The 20,095-nt window shown below is 49.9% G+C and overlaps 1 non-coding gene across 1 annotated transcript; it reads left to right on the top strand.

Annotated features, from left to right (window-relative positions):
• Nucleotides 1-1,774: 1,774 nt before the first annotated feature.
• Nucleotides 1,775-1,849, top strand: Trnai-uau (transfer RNA isoleucine (anticodon UAU)). Its single transcript has one exon. It is a non-coding gene; the product is annotated as a tRNA-Ile (tRNA).
• Nucleotides 1,850-20,095: the final 18,246 nt, after the last annotated feature.

Genomic DNA, 20,095 nt, shown 5'->3' with positions numbered 1-20,095 from the left:
GCCAGGAGAGTACAGGCGAGCCGTTGTCCAGGCCAGTGTGCTTGCTTGTGCCCAACACTGAGGTCCCCTCTTCTCAGGGCACAGCTCCTACTGCTGTGGGTGAGCTCCCTCTGCACCTCTGTCACATTTTAAATTTTCATTTCAAAGTTTTCCTCCCTAGCTCTGCCCTGAGGCATTGGCCTGACTGATGTGGGAGGGTGAGAATTTTCCTGAAATCCGTGACCACCCAGGAGTTTCCGAACAGACTGTGCCTCTTATCTGCTCTCCCCGTCACTGCCCTGATGAGTCTTTGGGTGACGCCCTGCTACTGGGCATCTTGTACCCAGAAGTGAGCTTCCCGGCCCTGGGCTGCCCTCAGCAGACTGCTCTGTTCAGCTTTATCTCTGATCAGGTGCCACGGGCAGATGAGGCTGATAATACCTGCTGTGTTTTGCAATTATGGACATGATCAAGACAAGGCAGGAGAAAGGTGTGGAGCGACCTTGAACCAGCTCTCGGGACACGGGTGAGGCCAGACAACCCATTCTTCTTGTTGGACATGTTGGATCTCCACGAGTCGTCTGGCCGGTCCTGTCAGGTACCATGCTAACAGCATTCTTGGCAGTGACGGTCCTTGGGGTGCTCCTCAGACCCCTTGGAACGAAGCCCTGCCGAGAGCAGCCCAGCGGGTGATGATGGCTGGTAGCGATGGTCCTCAGATGCCACCCCCGACCTTCCCCAGGTTGCAGAACTTCCCGCAGGGAAGAGAACCTGCGCTTCCCCTCCTGGCAGTTCCTCCTGCCAGGAAACCTGGGCTCGGTTGACGGGTTCGCCTTTGCTTTTGCGCCCCCCTCCCCCGCCCCAACAGAGTTTCTCAAAGCTACACTCTGGGTGTCCGTCCAATTCATCTCTGGGACCCCAGAGCCTGGCATCCTGCCCATTGCATTCTCGGCTCGTGACAAATGCTGAATGAATGAATTGGAGGAGTGGACACACCCTCGTGCCCGCAGGGGCTGACCGCTCACTTCATAAGTTCACGTTCCCTCTCGTCACCTCCCTGCCAGGCCTAAGGATGAGTGGTCATCTGTAAGCTGAAACTGACCGGTTTGATCCCTGGGTGGGGGACGGCTGTTGCTGTGGGTGGGGACTCGAGGCTGTAGATGTCTTCAGAAAGCTCTTCTGGCGTCAGCCAGCCCTTCCTCAGACTCGGAGGGGCTGTGGTGTGGGTGGGTGGTGGGCTGCGGGTAAGGAGATGAACTCTTCAGAGTCATGTCACAAGTTCAGCCAGTGGAGTATTTCCAATACTTGGAGGGGGAAGTGGGGAGGAGATAGAAAATAATAGGCATACATGTATGCTTATGTCTCTACGGACCCATATAAATTGTGTTTAAAATGCATGGCTCTTTTCTGAACATTTAATTGATACCGTTAGTCTACTGGTCAAAATCTCTACAGGAAATAGAGTTCAATCCTTAAGTTCTAGAGGTTCAGAGGAAGGGCTTAGTGGGCTGGGAACAGTGGCGCACGCTTGTAATCCCAGCTGCTTGGGAAGCTGAGGCAGGCGGATCATAAGTTCTAAGCCAGCCTGGGCAACTTAGTGAGACCCTGCCTCAAAATAAAAAGTAAAAAGGGTTGGGGCTGTGACTCAGTGACAGGGCACCCCTGGGTTTGATCCCCAGCAACAAAATAAATAAATGAAAATAAAATTTAAAAAGGGTTGGGGAAGTAGTAAAACACCTATGAGTTTGATTCCCAGTAATGGTTAAAAAAATTTTTAAAATTGCAACTAAAAGGGTTGGAGAGATAGCTCAGTTGGTAGAGTGCTTGCCTTATAAGCACAAGGCCCTGGGTTCAATCCCCAGCATCCAAAAAAAAAAAAAAAAAATTGCAACTAAAGAAGGACTTAGTTTCATAGATACTAAGAGCACATCCGGGGACGACTGAACCCAGGAACTAGCAACAGTGGGATGTTGTTTCCACCTCTAGGTCTGGAAGGGCAGGGACAGAGGGTCCCATCAGAGCTCTAGAAGGGTGGGGACCATGGAGGAGCACTGTGCACCATGGAGGAGCACTGTGCCTTGGAGGGGCACGACCACTGCCAGAAAACACGACCCAAGGTAAGGAGAGACACTTCTCCATCTTCTGTTAGGGCCTCCTGCTGGTGAGTTGGGAGCCAGAAACATGGAAGCCCAGATCTGCTGTCTATGGGGTCAGTCTCGTGGGTCACAGGGCAGGGCAGAGGAGGGAGAGGAATGGACATGTGGTGTGGGGAATGTGGGGTAACAGCACAGTTGGGGAGACAAGGGAGATGTCGTGTGCCCTGGAACTGAAGTCTTCCAGGGCCGTGTGAGCGATACTGCTGGCTGGTGTTTTACGTGGCTCACCTAGGAGTCAACAGTAGCACACCGTAGGTGCCACATTATTCCTTTACCCAATATCAATTAAACCTAATAAATGGATTATTATTTAGCTATTCTGATGCATCATCTCATTTAATTCCAGCATAGTATCTGGCATGTAGAAGATGCTCGATAAATATTTCTTAAATAAAGAGTGAGTGAATAAATGAACACATAAGTAAACTTATGAAGGGCCAGGAATGACCTTCAGAGTGGGAGACATGATGAGAAACTTGAGTTCTGATCAGCCTATCTGTGTGATCGTGCAATCCATTCCACAAATCTTTATGGAGTATTCACCAACATGTGACTGGAGGAGACAGATCTTGATGAGAGGTTACTATGTATATGATATCTAAGTGCTACAGAGGCTAATGAAACAGACCAGGGGGACAGAGGGTTTCTTCCTCCTATATTTCAGATAGTGTGGTCTGGGATAAACTACTGGGATAAAGGGACCTGTGAGGTGAGGCCTGAAGGCGGGAACATGTCACCTGGCTTTCTGGGAGAAGGAAAGAAAGTGGGAGGGCTTTGAAGCCAGAAAGCATTGGGAAAATGAGCAAGGAGGTCACCGTGGCAGGGGCAGAGTGCAATGGTCCTGTTCCTCACGCGCTGCTGGAGGGATGCTCTAGTGTCAGTGGATCCTACCCTTCCCCGGCAAGAACCCTCTAATGGCTTAGCACTTGATCACTGTACTCAGAATATGGTGCCACCTCCCACCTGGCCAGGCCCCCCTGGCAAGGTGCCATGTGCTGCACCCACCTGGCAAGGTGCCACATGCCACACCCATCTCTCTGACGTAACCCCCCTCCCCGACTCCTTCCCTCTCTTGCACTCTGGTTGTTTCCAACTCTGGGCTTTTGGTCTTGCCATCCTCTCTGCCTGGAACACCTGCTCTGACTCCTCAGCTGTCACTCAAAGAAGGTTGTCCCCAGATTCTCTAAATCTATCATGGGGCCCTTTTTAGTCCTTCCATACTTGACATTCTTTCCCATTACCTGGATTCTATGTTTGGCTGCCAAGTTACTGTATGTCACCATTGTCCCATGGGGAGCTTCTTGAAGGGAGGAACCTAATCAGTTTTATTCCTCAGTGGACCCTCTGTGGCTGAATTTGTGCCCAACACATAGTAACTCTCCAATAAATATTTGTTGGGTAATGAATGAACAAATGTACTAATGACCTGCGAGGCCCCAGAGTGAGGTTCAGAAGAATGTGTTCCGTCTCTGACTTTGTAGGTTTCCTGGAGGTGGCAGGCTCAGTGTGATCCAATATCCACACTGGCATCAGTGAGAAGGGCTGAGCCATCAGGGTCCCAGGGAGTGTTTGCAAAGATTTCTCCTGTACCTGCCCCACCTTTCCTTCAAGAATACCTTCTATGCAATTTCTCCCCAATGCCAGGAAATCCCAGAACCCTGGGAGTAGACCTGGGAGACCCACCATGATCAGGCACATTGAAGAATTCCCTGCCACAATCCACCCTCAGCCCAGTTTTCTCTCCTTTGAACAAACAAATAGAGTCAGAAGCTGTGTCAACCTGGGGAACTTTGAGAAATATAGATTCTCTTACCTCCAGAGAGGGTTTTCTGGCTCAGACACCTGTGGATTCCTTTCATGGTTTTTACCACTTCCAATCTAATTACTAAGTTAATTTAAAAAAATAACTCATTGCTTTCTTAGGCACCTAGTTTTGCACTCACCTGTTGTGTGAGGTCCTACGTGTTTGATGCAGTCACATTTGTTCAATATTCTTTAAAATACACAGGAAGTTGTTAAAAAGGACACTCCCTGCTGCCCTTGTGTCAACTGCAACAGAAGTATGGCAGGTAGCAAACACAAAGCTGGATATTCGGTATAAGCTGGGAAGGACCTAGCACCTGCCTTTAGAACAGGTATCCCAAGTGTCTTTAATGCACTTGATCTGAGGACCATACTCTAAGGACATGATCCTGGCTTGGTTTTTGGTGTGAGAAATATAAATCTGCCATCATCCACTTACCTTATTACTTTCAGTCATGATGACTTTCCTGTCCTTTAAATCGTTCGATAGGGTCGTGCCATAGTTGGGGCATGCTTGTTTCCTGTCCCTGTTCAACAGAGGAGGACACTGAGTTCTGAAGTTAAATGACTTGCTCAGGATCATTTCACCATGGACTCTGCATCCATCAATTAATCCTGTACTCCTGCTGGTGAAAGAGGGGAAAGGAGCAGGGAGGGAGCACTCAGAAAACTTGCCCCACAATGGAAGTACAGGAGAAAGAAAAGATAAACAGATGAAGAGGAGAGAGGTGTCTCACGTGGGGATTTTGACCATCTGGAGCCCAGCCTGTGTGTTCCAGGGAGGGTGTGGAAATGAAAGTCCTGGAGTCAGGATGGGCCTTGGTCAGTTTCTCAGTGTGGGTCACCAATTCTCTGCCTCTGGCAGTACGTCTTAGCCTGGGACCAAGCAAATACCCCCAAGAAACCAGTATTTACCCACAATCTCTGTTTTAGAAGTAATTAATCTTCAAATGTATGGGCCCCTTTGTGGGGCAAAGCTGGTGTTGACACTTGTGTGTAAACACCCAGCTTAGCATATTTGACAAACTGGAGGCTGTTACTTTGATCCGAGTGTGCCAGTTCTGAAAAGGCACACCGGTTTCTTCGGGCTGCCCCACCAGGCACAAAGACAGATCTAATCCTTCCTACCTTCCTCTCTGAGCCATATGTAGAATTAGGAGTCTGTCTTTCTGTATCTACGTAAATGCTGCTAGGAGTTGGCAAAGTCACCTTCTTCCTTCTTCATGTTTGCTGGTGACTCTGAAGTTCATTTTCCCAGCAAGGCATGAAGCAAATTCCAAAGTAGCAAATGACCCCAATGAAAACCCTTAAACTCACATAGATTTAATCACGGCAGCAAATTGGAACCATTTGTGGTCAGGTTTGGATGGCGATCTGTAAAGATTTCCCCCGTTCCCCCCTCTGTTTTCTTTTTAAGTGGCTTAGTTAAGGTTAGTGAGAGAGGAGGACAATCCTGCCTTGGCTCATGGGGTACAGAAAAGGGAGCTGAATTGTTTGGATCGACTCTGAAGGACATCTTCAGCTGCCTGAGTGTCTCCCGATGGCCAGAAGCAAACTTTGGTGGTAGTCAACCCCATATGTCAGGGGCCAGGGCTCTATTGATCCAGAAAACAGAGAGATTTCAGTGCCATGAGTTTCCGCTGCAGGTCTGAGGCCCTCTTAGGAAAATACTGTGTTCTGTGACTTTCGTCACCTCCAGTTACCCTAATAAGGCGAGGGAAAGGTCAGTACATTTTTTCACGAACACAGAAGAAATCGAACCCCCTCTGTTATGATTTCTCCTTAAGCAAACCAAACAGAGAGAGCTTTAATGAAGACGCGGATCTGGGGCGGAGGCTGACCCAGGCGGCACCCTCAGAGTGTCAGATCTGTTTCTGATAAAATTGACATTGAGGTTTTGAAGAATGAATCAGAAAGGAAGTTCAATTCCATTTCATGACTGAGCTGAACTAAATAGAAGGGGAAAGCTTGTCTGTAATTAAAGGGAAGATTTAAAACAATTTTTTTTCCCCCCTGTGACGTTTTTAGAAATTTCTAGCCCTGGGATTGTTCTCAAGAATCAGTTTGTGGGGTTCTGTGTGATTTTTTGACAGCAAACGGGAGGCTAATTTTGCGGAGACTGTGGCAACAATATCACTACCCAGATTATGGAAAAAGTCACCCAGTAGGGTCCTCCCTGCCACCTCTCCCCACCCCCCTTTGGGTCCCCTTCATCTCTAGTTTCTGTGATTATAGTTGGAGAGAAAATTCAGGTTGAAAGAAATCTGATATTTATTTTCTGTGAACTTTAATAAAGAAAGTGGTGGGTTGGGGACTTTTTTTAAAGGTCCTTTGGACAAGTCCATTTTTAATTTTTTTTAATAGCACCTTTAGGCAGAAAGCTGCCGGCGTGTGATTTATGGAGCTGTGGAGAGCCTGTGCTGAGAGGCTTTCCCGGCAGGTTGGCCAGACTTTGACCAAGTTTTTGACTCTTGGAGCCCAGTCCTCGGGGGACCCGTATTCTCCCTGGCAGCCTTTAAAAATGTTTAGTGCTCACATCTTCGCTTGAAGTCCGTGTTTGTTTGGGTTTGTGGAATCCCTTTCCTTTCTTCAACATTCTCAGATGTCCCCGGTTTAGGCCGAGTGATCAGCCATAATCCACTCCAGCCCTGCCTAGGAACAGGCCACTCTGTCCACAGGCACATAACCTAACTCCAGCCCCGGGGCCTCCGTCGCGAAATGGAATCCCAGATGCTCTGAGATGTCTTGGGAGATAAGTGCGGCCCTAATCCCAGGGTCACCCCGACCCTGGAGGAGCAGAGTTCACCTATACATCATGACATCGTTATCAGCCGGGGACCCCAAGCTGCCACAACCCGCCACATTCTCCACAGGGTTTGGCGGTGTTAAGAAAATACCCTCGAGCGCGGTGTTATTTTAGGCTGAAACAAAAGTCGACATGAATGGTTGCGGGGAACAGAGGGGCATTGTTCTCCCCGTGGCCGGGTGCTCAGAACTGGCCTGCCCCTGGAAGCCCACAGAAGGAGCAGTTAATGCCGTGGCCTGTGCAAGGACGATCAGGTGTCCTGCAGGATCAGCGGAGGGCGGCTGGGTCCAGGTCCAGGTCCCGCCTGTGCCTGGGTCATGAGAAGTTTGGTTCCAGAGGAGAGGTGGACAGAGCCACCTGACTTGTGGTGGTGTGATGACTGACACTAAGGGGAAGCCACCTGCTTGTGAGGGACAGAAGAGAACCCAAATGCTGGGGCCAGGGGCTGGCTTTGTGGAGCGCCAGAGGGGACAGGCCAGCGCTCCTGGGAGCCCTTCAGATGGCTGGTCTCATTTCCTCTTTCCAGCCACCCACTGAAGCAGGTATTCTTATTTGCCCCTTTTACAGGTGAGGACACGGAGGTAGAGAGCAGTAGACTTGCCCAAGGTCAGGTTGCCGGCAGGATGGCGGAGCCAGGATTTAAAACCAGAGTCTCCACTTCCACCTGTGCCTGAGCCTCTTATTCCTTTTTGTTCTTTTTCTTCCTGAGATGTTGCTCATGGCCTTGGGGTGATGTCCCAGATGACCTCAGGACCCTGTCCAGAAGCCCTGGTCCATGCAATGTCAGTGTCAACTGGCGCTCACCGTCCGGCTCCCAGCATCTTTATCTTTTTGCAGGAGGGCTCACTCTGGCTGTGGGACTCTCCTCTGCCCTTTGGAGCAGCAGGCCGGAAGTGCTTGCCAGGAAATGAACACTGCCTACTCCAAGGTGGATGGCAGGTGCTGTATGATCACCTCTGCTCCCTTTCCTCTCAGGTGGGAAAACTCAGAGGTGGCTGTTCTGCACTTGATCCCCAGAGGCCTGCAGTGGTTACTGGCTTGAAGATGCACACTTGGGGGCTGCCTCCTCCTCCTGTCTCACTTCCTCACTTCCCTAGGATGACCTTCCCCATACCAAGTTTGAATCCTTGTCACCAGAGCTGCTTCCAAAGGAAACCAAACCAAGACAGGGACTGCACCTCTGTGCGATGAATCGATAAAGCCCGCCTCCCCCCGAACTGGAAGCCCCTCGAGAGCTTCTAGCTTGCATTCCTGCAGACCAGAGCAGTACCTGGCTCACGGTAAGTACTAAGTAAATACCTCTTAAATGAAAGGGCTTCCAAGTGCAAAATCCTTTTCTGTGTAACTAAGTTCATACTTTGGTAGTTCCTTCTCTTATTAAGTCAGCATATTACATTTAAAGGAGAATTTTTTTAGAGTATTTTATTTGAAACCTGCTTTGCCCAGGTTGTAGGCTGGAGACTGGCAATGGGGTACCATGTCCACCTTCCTGCCATCTTGCTTAGAGCTGGCATGAGCCAGCTTCTCCCTTGGGGTCTGATGAAGACCTTTGGGGGTTGTTTCAGAGACTGGCCAGTTGTTTAGAAACTGCATTCTCTTTAAACTATGGTTCGTAGTCTTCCTGGCCATTAGGTGTGAGCCCCATGGGGTCTCTCCAGGGGAAACCATGGTCGTCTGCCCCTTGCGTAAGGTGCCAAAGCTGTCATTCCAACATGGAATCACATACACATAAATGGAAAGATCTATGTGACCATTTTGAGCTATCGAAATGAGGATTTCATATGACATGAAGTGTGTTTGTATAGTCAATGGTAACCTTTTATACATACCGTTCTACGTATCGTTTGTCTATATTTGAGATGGGGTCTCACTAATGTGGCCCATGCTGGCCTCAAACTGCTGGGTTAAAGTGATCCTCCTGCCCCAGTCTCCCAAGTAGCTGGGAGTGTAGGCTGCCTGCCACTGTGCTCCGCCATCTTGCTGACTTTTAGCCTCATGCTATGTTTCAGAGATGATTCCACATTGTTTTGACACGCATATCCCATTCTTTTGATGGTCATGCAGCTTCTCAGCATGAAGGTGTGCCTTCATTTCTCAAGTTAGCTGTCTCTGGATGAACCGTACCTTTCAGTTACCTCCTGGAGGAGAAAGGAAAAGCTGAGCCCACCGGCATCCTGCAGTCCCTAGACCCCCGACTGCTGCCCGGCTCAGCACCTGTTGTGCCTTCTCTGTTTGGTGATTCTCTGGGGTGCACATTTCTCTCACTACGACTGCATGGGACCAAGCGCTGGGCTCTTGCTCTCTGCCTAAGCACGCACTGGACCTCTTCCGAGCTCGGCTTGTAAGTCGAGGCCTCTTAATTTGGCCCACAGGACTCTTTAACGTCCTTTAAAGCCCGTTAAACCCATGTAATGAGTTTCCCCTTGCTGTGCTGCTGGTTGTGAAAGCTGAGAGCCGGGACCCAGGCCTCCCACCTGTTCCGAAGATTAGGCTGCCCTGGGGAGGCGGTGGGGCGAGGGTGAAGGGGCAGGGGTCAGCAGCAGAAGCAGGCCCCCGCCTCAGGGCGTGGGTGGGTGCTCCTCAGTCACGGGCAGGCATTCTTCAAGGATGTCGGGGCCCAGGGTGACTCTGTGCACCTGGGGCACCCAGAGTTCTCCTGGTGTGCATAGTGTGGAGGCCTCTGAGCCTGACCCAGGACGGTGAGACAAAGCTGGCCGTGGTCTGCAGAGGGGAGTCCCGGGCTCCAGGTGGAGCAGGCCAGGAGGCACAGGGCGATGGTCTAATGCACCTCTCTAAAATACTGTCCTTATCATGTCAGGGCCTGCTCTAGAATCTTCTTTCCCTCATGTGATGGGATGTCTGCTGTTCACATGCCTGGTGTCCTGCCCCCTCTGGGAGAGACCCCCCTTTCCCTCTCACTCTCAGAGGCCACATGGGTGGAAGAGGCTGCTCTTGACTTCCAGCTTCCAGGTCTGGGCATGTGGACCAGGACTAGTCAGTCAGAGTGTTCAAGACTACTGCCCGTAGTAACTGGTGCAGGGGTAGCCCCTGCCCAGCCCAAGACCGGGTAAGGAGTGGAACCCAGATCTGGCAAAGCAGAATATTCAATCCTTCGGCCACAGTCTCTGTTTTAGAGATGGACACCTGATTCCATGGTGGTCCAGAGTTTCAACCCCCAGGGTCTTTGTGGAGATAACTAGAAAAGAGACGCGCCTTTTCCATAGGGGCTACCAGAGGAGAGTGTGTCAGGCTGGCGTCTGAGGGAAAAGCCTGCTGGAGGCGACTGAGACACAGGAGAGAGGGCTGAGAGGACAAGAGGGAGTCGATGACGTCACTGAGCGAATCCAGCCACATCTAAAACCTTAAGAGTCATACAAACACATAAACTCCCTTTTTTATTTAAATCAGTTTGAATTTGTGGGTTGTTTCAACCAAGAGGCTTAACTGAAACATGTCGCCCACTGCAGACACACACTCCTCAGGATGACCTCCAGCGTGGCCTCAGACCTGCCTCTCCTTCCACTGCACTCTGGTCAACCCAGGCCTATGACGCACCCTTGGCACATCCGGCTCCGGTTCCCGGCTCAGTCCCACTTCCCACGCCTGCCCAAGGTGTCAACGTCAGTGAGCACTTGATGGGACACCCAGCTGCCGGTCCTGGGATGGACTGTCCTCCCGCTGGCACAGAACTTCCCACCTCCAAGGAACATGGAATCCGGCCTCGGGTTAGGTCACACAGAGTGGAGGCCAAGCTGATTCAAAGATGCTCAACGGACCGTGGCGCCAGGCCGGGCTGGACAGGAAACAGCAGGGTCAGTTGAGTTGTTGAGGGGAAGTTGAGCCACCTCCTCTGGGTGTGATGTGAACCTGGTAAGTGAAGGGACGGGGGACTCCATCAAGGGTGGCTTTGGGGAGACTCCTGGGTTCCACCAGTCCTGACCTGGGAGAGGATTGTCTCCATTTTTAAACCAGGCCTCAGATGATCCTCATACATCCTTGTATCACAGAGTTTGGGTTCATGGCTACCAGGGGGGTGCTGTCAGGAAAAAGGGGCATGTGGAAAAGTCCTTGGTTTGGAGAGAAAATGGCAAACCTTTTTATTTAAAAAATTTTTTTAAAGAAACGTCAGTATTTTGAGAAGAACATCCCATCTGTGCCTTTTCCAAATTCTTGACCAGCAAAATCATGAGTGAAGTCAAATTGTTGTTTCAAGCTGCTGGTTTTGAGGGTGACGCGTTATGTAACCATAGTAACTGAAACAGGGCCCAAAGCTTCTTGAGAACCTTCTGGAAAGCTTCTGATGAAGTGTAGATGAGAGGAAAGAACCCCTGGGGACAGGAGATATCTACGTCTCCAGGTGTGCTTGCTAACAGGTGAGAGGTGAGCCTTCTATCTCATGCCTCCTGAGTTGGCAGCTTCCTGGGTCTGTACTCAGGGCATCTCCAAAGAGGTCATTCCTGCCTCAATGTCCTGCTCAGCATAAAGGTCACAGCAGAGGGGTCCAGGGTCTTCGGATGGCCTGGCTGCCTCTGAGGCCTCTTCGGGCAGTAATTCCCTGGCGAGGCAACAATGACCAGTAGCTAAATGACTGGCTTTGACTTCAGCCAGACCAAGCTCAAGTTCCCGCTCTGCCACAAGTATCTGTGAGTTCAGGGCGGTGTTTTGCTTTCCTCATCTATACAGCAAGACTCATGAAAGTGCCTATCCAGGGAAGGAGTGGAGGGAGAATCAAATTAGGCCATCAATATAAGAAGATCGGAACACATAACAATGCTGAACGATATTGCTATATTGAATTTAAGGATCTGGTTCTCAGTCTTTTAGGATTAAAATCTCCATTGTGTAGACAAAGTGAGACTGGAACAGACTCACATTAGCCAGCAGGGAGTCTGATACATAAATGTGTATGAGCTAAATGACAATCCAATACACAGCTCTCCAAGAACACAATGGTCACAAGGGCAAAGGGTCCTGGATTTCCCAACTTGTGACTGCCTAGGCTTTCCCTTTCTGTTTTCCAAGTCAGGTGGCCCAGAATTCAGTCATTCCTATTGGAAGGTAATTCTCCATGGGATCCTTACACTTGTGTGTCTTGCTAGGGAGGTGCTGACTGGCTTTTGCTATCTTTGCAAGGAGGCTCGCATAGCAAAGAGTTTAGGAAGATGGAGATAGTGTCTCCCTCCAGGAAAATAAAGGGGGGGGGCAGGCACACATATGCCTACTATAAAAGGTTCTGGTTCCCTCGCTCGGGGTTTCTCTCCCACAATGCAGGCATCCCCCTGGTCTATCTGCATCATCCCTGTGGGTTTAAGGACAAAGGGAACTTTTTCAAATATGCTGATGCTCATACTGCTTTTTTTGCCTTGAGTAATCAAATTCTTTGTCTTTGATCCCAAAGTCTTCTGCCAGCATCCATGAAATTGGCAAGCTATTTTAACTTGTACGTTGGATAAAATTTCTGCTTCTTCCCAGTTCTTAATCGTTCCTATCTAATCTTTCTGATTTTTTGACATATGCTTACAAGCCAGATCTCTCTTTTTTTAAACTATGGGTTTATTTTAAAAGAATACGTTATAGGACTACCTTAAATGCAAAGCCAGTTGCCACCTCATAAGTCTAAGGTAAAGATAAAAACCCAGCAGGTACTTAGTGTATGAATCCAGTTCTATGGTGCTCTGCAAAAGCCAACACTATAGGGACTAGAAACAAATCACTGGTCTCCCATGACTGGATATGGAGGAGAGTTGACCTCAAGGAGTGGGAGGGAGTTTTTGTTGGTGATGGAAATATCTATCCCCGTTGTGACTGTGGTTTTATAACTGCATGTGTTTATTAAAACTCATAGATCTGTACACGAGAAAGAGTGAACTTTACCTTGTAAATTTTACGGTGGTAAATTTGACTTCAGTTCTGGCTAGATACTCTTGCTTGCCGGAGGTTTGAGCCTGAGACCTGTTCTTGCTTTGTCCAAAAGGGAGGAGATGGGCATTGAAGATCTAGCAGCAAACCAAGACTTTGTCTTTATCTGATGAACCCAAAGAGACTAGACAGAAGCACCTGTCTCCCCGTGTGACCCAATGTTAGGAAGCCTGTGTCCTCACATCACGGCAACCCTCCTAGTACTATCTGGGATGCTGGTGCCCTGTTTTGGGAAACAGGCTGCTAAGCTAATGACCCCCTGCTTGCCATCCACTTGCTGAATTTCAATCACATCCTTAACCTGACTGCTTGAAATCCCTACCAGGCCTCCAAACTCTCTGGTTGCATGCTGACAGTCTTGGGTTCATCCAGAGACAGCCCCACACAAGCCTGCTGCCAGGACACTGTGCTCATCAAACTCTCTGGGGACCTTGCCTTTGTCAGGGCCAAGTCCTTGGGATAATTCTGCTGACGTTCCAGTGAAACCCTAATGTAATGGAAGTCCGTATGCCTGGACCTCCGTCCTTTCTCCAGCTCCCCTGCAGCGCCCTGCTCACCTGCCTCTACCACTACGACATCTCCCAGTCCTAGCAACCCCCTGTGGGTCCACGTCAGTCTCAAAGACCACCGTGGAGGAAAATGGTGGCCACCTTCCACTTGGGGGGTGCTACACGCTGCTGTGTTTTCCTTGATTGCTTCTTTATTTTTCCTGGCATAGGCCTGGAGCAGGAGGGCTCTGTGGCTGTGTCAGTGCCAGTCATTAACGCCAACATCATCATCGGTGGCTGTCGCTGCCGCCTGCTGTCGCAAGCTAGGCTCAGCCGGCTCCTCAGTCATCTCTGTAATTAGCTCAGATGATTCAGCGCTGTACCCTCATTGTGATCTCTTCAAGGCCTGCGACATCGCTCCTCACATGAAGAACGAGAAACAAGTATGGCCTAGGTCTTCCACTGAACGAGCTTCCTAAGGTCTCACACACCTGTTCTCTCCTCGCCAAACGGCTGGGCTCCCCTGCCCCGGCTTCTTGAGGGAAGCCTAGCACTTGAAACCACAGCATGGAGAAGGCATGAAGAACTTGGTCCCTGCTCCTTCTAAGAGAGCTGCTAGGGACACGTGTAGCCCTTGTGGATGACCATGTCTAATGTCCAGCACAGGACTCAGCACAAATGTGTTTTCTAAGTGAAGGACTTCCCCAAATTTCAAATGAATTAGAAGCTTCTAGAAGAGTGATTTTCAACCCTGGATGATTTTGCTCCTCAAGGGACATTTGGTAATATCTGGGGACATTTTTGGTTGTCATGTAGGGAGTGCTACTGGTATCTATGGGGTAGAGGCCAGGGGGTGCTGCTGAATATCCTCTAATGCATGGGACCATCCCACCTCCCCAAATTCTCTGGCCCCATGTGGTAATAGTATCCACTTGGAAAACCCTCAGCTAACAGGGTGCTGCACCAAGTTTATTCTGCCCAGTGTAATTCGTGGTGGCATTTGGTTGGGCTGGAGGAAGCCCCGAGAAGTTTTCGAAGCCCCAGAATGATTGACATTTTGCTTCCCAGATTTTATGTGAACTGCCGCTAATGCACACGGCCCACCTTGACGACTGCAGAGGACACCATTCAAATGGACCAATTACGGAGGATTTTTTTCATGTCAACTTTTAACCAGGTAGCCTGAGGGCTTGCTGAGCATAAAAGTGCAATTTAGAAAACATGAGGTTTCCTGAGGTTTTGGGAGGCCCCGGCAGGATGGACGCTGGCGCTGAAGCAACAGGGCCAGAGCAGACTCCTCTGAAGTCGGTGGGAGGCTCCAGCCGCGGTGTCGCCCTCCAGCTTCCCCAGCGGAGAGGGGGCCTCTGGGGAGGGCACGAGGAGGCGGGCGCTCCGGGCACACCCTCTCCAGCCTGCTCTGTGGCCGGAGCCTGCACTTCCTCGCTAATTCCCAGGGCCTTGCTGACTCTTCGCTCTCCTGTCCTGAGCCCTTGCTGGGTTTGGAGTAATTGAATGATTAACTCCTCCCTCCCTTGGCAGTCGTCTGCTCTGACAGCTGGCATCACCCATTTGTTGGAAGCTGGAACTCAGCTCAGGGGAACCCAAAGGCCCAATGGCCCCCTTTGTCTTTTCTTTTTCTCTCCTGCCCTGACCCCCCCTTTAACAGGGAGGCCGCCTCCTCTGGAGGTTCCCTAAGGACTCTCTTGCCTATGTTTTCTGTAGCATTGTTTCCTCTGCTCAGCACTGTGGGGTTTCTTCTGGAGAACCACCTACTCCTGCCCTCTTCATGTCTCTGCCACTTGGTGCCATGGCGATGCTACCCCAGGCCCTTTGCTAAGCCAGCTGACATTAACAGCAACAGGACAGGGGTGCCGCTGATGACTCAATTGTCGATGTCAGATTTAGCGCTAAAACCGGTACCTTCAGAGAATTCTTTTCCATATTTGTGGTCTTTAAATCAATATCTTTTAAAAGTTTTTTCCCTCTTAGCAGTAGAATCATTCATGAACTCAGCAGATATTGACGAAGCATCTGCCACGTATCAAACACGATTCTACCCACAGAGGACAGAGCTGTGAACACAACGGGAAAGACCCTGCTGTTCTGGAACTCACGTTCCAATGGGGGGAAGCCAACGATACACAAATGGAAAAGATGTCAGGTGAGCAAGAGGTGCATTGGAAGAAAAGAGAGGGGACAAATGGTTAGAGTGAGCTGGTGAGGTGCTATAGTACTTCAGGGGTGGACAAGGAAGGCCCTCTGGCGATTTGATGAGAGATCCCCCTTTTTTCTGGTACCTGGGACTGAATCCAGGGTGGCTTAACCACTGTGCCACATCCCTGGCCCTCTTTAACTTTTTATTTTGAGACAGGGCCTTGCTAAATTGTTGAGTCTGGCTTTAACTTGAGATCCTCCTGCCTCAGCCTCCTGAGCTGTTGGGATTATAAGCCTGCGCCACCACATCTGGCAATATCTTTTTGAATTAAATCTTTCTTGAAACCCCAATATTTAAAAATTATTTTAAAACATTCTTGCTCTGCTGAGGGACAGAAGAAAACAGGGAGACTGACATAGACGGCGTGGTCCAGGGAGGCCTTAGGGAAGAGGTAGCGTTTTAGCAGAGAAGTGAAAGGTGAGAAGGAACCAGGATATGAAACCTAACTTTATTTTAGCATTGAAAATGTGATAAATGAACATGTAAAACAAATTCAAACAGTATAAAAAATATGCACGGAAGGTATACTGATCCCTACAAAATGGTCTGCTGGTTCCATGGCCCCAAAGGCTGTCAGTCCCCAAGAGAAGTATTGTGTGTCTCCTTCTATATTTTGTATTTATGAAGCACTTATGTGTGTCTCAGTCTCTGTCACCCTTTTCAAATACTAGCATGCTATGTAAATCTTCTGCACCTTAAATTTTTTAAACATTATACCTTGGAATTTTTTTTGTATTATCTTTTTTTGTTTTTTGTATTTTATTTAGAGACAGGGTCTCACTGAGTTGCTTAGCACCTTGCTTTTGCTGAGGCTGGCTTTGAATTTGCAATCCCCCTGCCTCAGCCTCCTGAGCCACTGGGATTACAGGCATGTGCCACCGTGCCTGGCTTTGTGTTATCTTATAAAGACATCTTCTGTTCCTTTGACAGTTAAGTGTATTGTTCTTTGAAACTGTATTTTCACATATGCAACCAGACTTGCTGTTGGTATGAGATGACTTCCTGAATGCTTTCAACATTCATTTGCAGACACATGACTATCGGACAAATATTAAAGGAAATAAATGCACGTATTGGATGTATTAATTGAATAGGTACTGGATAAATTCCTAGAAGTTGAATTGCTAGGTCAAAGAGGATGCATGTTTTTCATTTTGATAGTTATTGACAATTTGCCCTACAAAGGGATTATACCAATTTATATTCCCTGCTAATTTACAAAGGCATCCTTCCCCTCAAATCCTTATCAACAGTATGTTATTACATGTTTTGATCTCCCTTTGCCAAACCAATTGTTGGAAAAAAAAATCTCACTTCTGTTTTAATTTGCATTTTATTAACTCTCAATGCGATGGAACATCTTTGACGAGTCTAAAAAGCTGGTTGTATTTCTTGTCCTCTTCCCTGCCTGGTCATGCAAATGCCAAGCTGGGAAGCCTAGTAGATGCCCATGTGGAGATGGCAAGAGTCAGAGCTCTGGAGAACATTCTAGGCCAGGACTAGAAGTTGAGAGTCGGCAGTGCATGGATGGTATTGGAAACCGCAGGAGTGAGTGAGCTGACCTAGAGAGAGAATTGTGTAGAAGGAAGGGGGCTGAGGACTGAACCTATAGGGTCATGCTGACTCCTAGGAATTGATGGAGGAGGGGGTATAAGTCAGCTATTATGTTGCTGCAACCAAAAAACCTGAAAGAACAGTTAGAGGAGGGAAAAGTTCATTTTAGCTCACCATTTCAGAGGTCTCGGTCCATAGACGGCCGACTCCATTGCTCTGGGCCTGGGTGAGGCAGAACATCATGGTGGAGGGGTGTGATGGAGGAAAGCAGCTCAGGACATGGCAATGAGGAAGCTGAGAGCGAGCTCTGCTCACCGGGGACAAAATATAAACCCCAAAGTCACCTCCCAGTGACCTACCTCCTCTAACCACACCCTACTTCTGTTGTTACACCCGCTCCTCTATTCAAGTGGATTAATGCACTGATCAGGTTAAGACTCTCCTAACCCCAATCGCTTCACCTCTAAACCTTCTTGCATTGTCTCACAATGAGCTTTCGGGGGACACCTCATATCTAAACCACAGCAGAGGGTCAGCAAGAGCCTGAGAGGGAGTCACCCCGGAGTGGAGGGGCTGAGAAAGCAGAAGCTGAGAGAAGAGATGCCTCAGGAAGGAATAAGGGACCCACGGGGAGTTAAGGGAAGAGAGGGCCTCTTGCCTGTGACTGGCAAGCAGCTCGCTGACCAGTGTGACGGGGACAGTTTCAGTGGAGCAGTAGTGAAATCAGGTTGGTCTTGGCTAAAGAAAGAGACGTGGAGCTCGGAGGTGGCCTTTGCAAGGTTGTTTTGCCTAGATGGGAGAAAAATCAGATATAACTGGAGGAGAACGGGGGAACAGCGATGTTTTGTTTTTGTTTGGGTGGTTTTGGGATGGGAGGTCCTGCCGTGTGTGACTGCTGGCCGGAGGGTCCAGGAGAGGGGCGGTCGACCTACCGGGAGGGGGGTGGTCGACTTTCCTGAGTGTGGCTCGTTGGAAGGTCAGAGGGGCCTCTGAGGAGCAGGGAGACAGGGACAGGAGAGGAAGAAGGCCCCAGATGGGAGGAAGGGCCCGGCTTCCAACAGATCCAGAAGGATGGAGAGAGGTGGGCCCTGAACTGAAGGCTCGCTGTGGCTTCAGCAGTGACAAGAAGTGATGTCCCGTCGGTGGGGTGAGGAGGAGGCAGGCAGAGCCCTGGCCAGGGACCAGGGACAGCAGCGCCAGGCGGGTGGCGACTGGAGTCCTGCCCCGCAGGCGGCCCGCAGGGAAGCGGATCCGGCGCGCAGGGCGGGCTCTGGGTTGCGGGAGCCGATTTGCAGGTGCTGGTCTCGAACTGCGGTGGTTATTTATGTCTGAAATGATGAAAATCGCCCCCGCCCCACCTTCCACTTCGGGCCCATAAAAAGTGGCGGGGAAGTGGCGGGAACCCGCCGCGCTGCTGGGCCGCGCGGATTACCGCTGTCACGGGGGGCGCGGCGCCCTCATCCATCTCCGGCCAGACTCCCCCGCTCCGCCTGTCGGTCGGGCGCTGACCCCTGCCGCGGCCCCGCTTCCTGGGGCTCGGGCACCACGTGGGCCCGCGCGCCGCCGCCAGCAAGTGCTTTTAATAAGCGTCAAGTTCCCCGGCCTCTCTTTCTTCCCAGCCTCCTCGGCATCTGAAGACAGCAGACCTCCGCCCCCGCAGCGCGCACACTCGCCCCGGGATGGGGTATGTCCCGGGGCCACCGCGGTCATGTCCACGTGGGTTTTGGATTACTGTATTCTACTTTGCCTGATCCAGGAGCCTTGCTTTCTGGACTCTACTCAGGGCTCCCCTCCCTGTCTGCACCTTGGCCATTGACTCCTCTAAAATGAAATCGATTATATCTATTCTAAAGGGCTACAGTGTTTGGAGGGGTTTGTTTTAATTTTGGGGGCGGGGGGCGGGGTATGGGTGTGAAATTCAAATAAAGGAACACAGAATTGTACTTGCCTGAGAGATTGATTTTGTCAGGCATCTCTCCCTCCCTGGCCATCTGCACCTCCTACGTAGAGAGCCAGGCACAAGGTAGATGCTCAGTAAACATTTGGGGAATTAATGAATGAACACAAAGGATAAATGTGGATGCAGGTAAGCCTACATGTGTGTGAACACAGCCACAGTGAATCAGCAATCCCAATGTGCTAGGGCATGTGCTCAGGATGACATCGTTTGGTTACTACACCGGTAGTAAAATAATCATGTTCCCATTTTGCAGATGAGAAAATACCCATTCAGCAAGATTGTGTTACTGATTCAATGTTTCCTACCATGTGAGTACAAGAGTGGAGATTTGACTCTAACCCTGCTTTCAGTGGCTGTGTCCTTGACCACTGCAGGGTGACAATTTAGAAAATGACATTGATATTCTGCTAAAATCAGATGAATCCCCTTGGATTATTCCCATGAGTCAAAGCCCGGCCCATGAGAACATCCTTTAGCAGGAACTGAATGAACAAATGAACCGTATTCTGTTCAGAGAAAGAGGAAATAGAGTTAGGTCTGTGTCTGGTGACATCATGATGGTTTGGACACATGCCAGGCAGGTGGTCTCAGCCACCCCATAGTCTGGGCTATCCAAGTTCATCGCCAAAGAGGTCAAGCTGGAGAATGAATCGATCTGGCCACAAGAATTCACTTCCTGCCACCTCCCCAAATCTAGTGGCTTTGGATGGGCCAGGTTGACTCGCATTATTTTCTTCTATGTCTTCGTTGGGAGTGGGATTGAACGTGATAAAATGGTGACATTTGCATCTCCTGACCTTCTAACTCTTGGCTCCTCAGGGCATTTGCTACCCAAAGTGGCCTATCACATGGGGCAGTAGGAAAAGGATCCCTTACCAGGGGATCCCTTGCCCGCAGGCGGGGTGGTCTCTGTTCCCACCCTGCTTCCCGTTCTCCACGGGACTGAGCAGGGGACAGTGCTGGTTCTTGGAGTGCCTGCTCTCTGACCCTTGGAGAAGAAAAAGCTTAACCCATGAAGCTGGGGCATTGGTTCCAGAGTGCGCCATGGGGCTGCGATCTGAACTCGGTGCTGCCTCCGGAGGACGTGGGACAAGCTTTATCCACCCAGGAATGAGAGCCCCACTCCGCCGGCGGGCAAGCACTCTTGTGTACTCTGCTGGCTGACTGCTGTCTCGTTCTAATAAATTAAATCTGTTTTATCATCCCTGTTATATT

This window comes from Sciurus carolinensis, chromosome 16, assembly GCF_902686445.1.
Source record: "Sciurus carolinensis chromosome 16, mSciCar1.2, whole genome shotgun sequence".
Taxonomy (NCBI): domain Eukaryota; kingdom Metazoa; phylum Chordata; class Mammalia; order Rodentia; family Sciuridae; genus Sciurus; species Sciurus carolinensis.
Note: the sequence above shows the minus strand (reverse complement) of the source record. Positions and strands in the feature narration are given on the sequence as shown.